We start from the raw sequence: 2,120 nt of genomic DNA on the forward strand, positions 1-2,120 counted from the left end.
TTCTGCCATTGCATGGCAGGCACCCAGAATTACCAACATTACATACATTGCATTCCATTACATACATTGCCACCAACATTTGATGACATTTAGCCTCTCAGACCCATTTGAGCCACGGACCACCAGATGACATTCAGCCTCTCAGACCCATTTGAGCCACGGACCACCATTTGATGACATTTAGCCTCTCAGACCCATTTGAGCCACGGACCACCAGATGACATTTAGCCTCTCAGACCCATTTGAGCCACGGACCACCATTTGATGACATTTAGCCTCTCAGACCCATTTGAGCCACGGACCACCATTTGATGACATTTAGCCTCTCAGACCCATTTGAGCCACGGACCACCATTTGATGACATTGGACCCTGTAACGGTCCATTTGGTTACATATACTCTCAGAGCTACAGCACTGTAAAGGTCCATTTGGTTACATACTCTCAGAGTTACAGAGCTGTAAGGGTCCATTTGGTTCCATGTGTCATATTCTCAGAGTTACAGACCTGTAAGGGTCCATTTGATTCCATGTGTCATATTCTCAGAGTTACAGAGCTGTAAGGGTCCATTTGGTTCCATGTGTCATATTCTCAGAGTTACAAAGCCTAACCCTTAACACATACTTAAAGTCTCACTCACTCACTCGCTCACTCACTCACTCACTCACTCACTCACTCACTATATTTGAATTTATTTATTTAAATTGTTTTTCTTTGTGATTAGGAAATGCAAGAAATGTTACTGTTATTATTATTTTTTATTGGCATATTTGAAATAAACATGACAAACAAACAATGTTTGGATGATTAAGATTCCAATATGGCCGCCACATACACAACTGGGCAAATGCAAAAACATTGATTTTCTGATTTCCTTAGCCAATACCCTTTCCTAAAATGTATAGTTATGCACATCTTTTAAAAACAAATCCAACAAATTTACACAGTCATCTGATTAACCACGCCAGGTCATTTTTGACCCAGTCATGCATCTAAAGGGTTAATGTTGAAAAATATCATCTTCATAACTATTGGATTCCTTGATGCTGGGAATGTAGGTTTAGCAGTTAAAATCAATCGTAAAAGATGTGAAGGCCTTCACAGTGTGGCTACTATTTATGAAGACTGTCAAATTGAACTTACATTGCAACTTAAAAAAATCACAATGAAAGACTGTTCTGTCTCTTTATTTCTCTTCTGCACTGTAATGTTTTGTGTGTCTGTCGTGTATTTTCGCACACAACTGACCCAGTAAACTCACTAAACTAGAGAAACATGAACTCTCTAGACACAAAGCAAACTGTAGTAGTCAAAAACCTCAGATCAGATCGAAGAAACGCAGGCAGAGAGAGTGAACTGAAGATCCATGTTGACCATTTTATTCCAGACCAAAGACAGATAGCTTCGCCGTGGGCCCTGAGCAAGAGCTCAGGAGCTCCATGACTGACCGCAGCCAGCTAAGACTAGTAACTTTTACATGACAAAATGACAAGATAGGCCTATATACTTTTCACAAAACAACAGTTGAACTCTGGGTGTGGTTAAGATTTACATACAGATCAACATATTGCAGAGAGATAGCCAAGTGGTCTCTCACAAACATCTTGAAGGTTCCTGGAGGACAATAGAATACTAAGTGTCTCCAACACCTCACCAAGCCTCAAAGGCTACCCCCTGCAGGTAGTCTGCATGGGAACCTCTGAAGGGATTGCTCTCAGAGACCAAGCTATTCTGACCAGTCAATGTGTCTCCACACAAAATCTCCTTAGCAGTACCAAAATGTATAGTGTAATTATTGACAGAATATTGCAGATATGGCTTATGGACTATATTTACGATTCCACATGTCCACATAAAAGCATGATTTTAACAAGTAGGCCTACTGTACACTTTTTGGAAAACGTTCTTCCTCCTTATATTATAATACCTGATGCCTGATACCTGATACCTGATTTAAACAATAATTGTTTAAGGCTAAACTGTTTAAACGCATTACATGTATATAAGCATGCTGATACTAGATTAATTGGATGGCGATGAAACAAATGTTTCCATGTATAGATGAATTGCAAGTAAACTTATAACATACAATTTGAACAAACATATTTTTAGTACTACTCC

The sequence above is a fragment of the Electrona antarctica genome (genome assembly GCF_951216825.1).
Source record: "Electrona antarctica genome assembly, contig: scaffold_25, whole genome shotgun sequence".
Taxonomy (NCBI): Eukaryota; Metazoa; Chordata; class Actinopteri; order Myctophiformes; family Myctophidae; genus Electrona; species Electrona antarctica.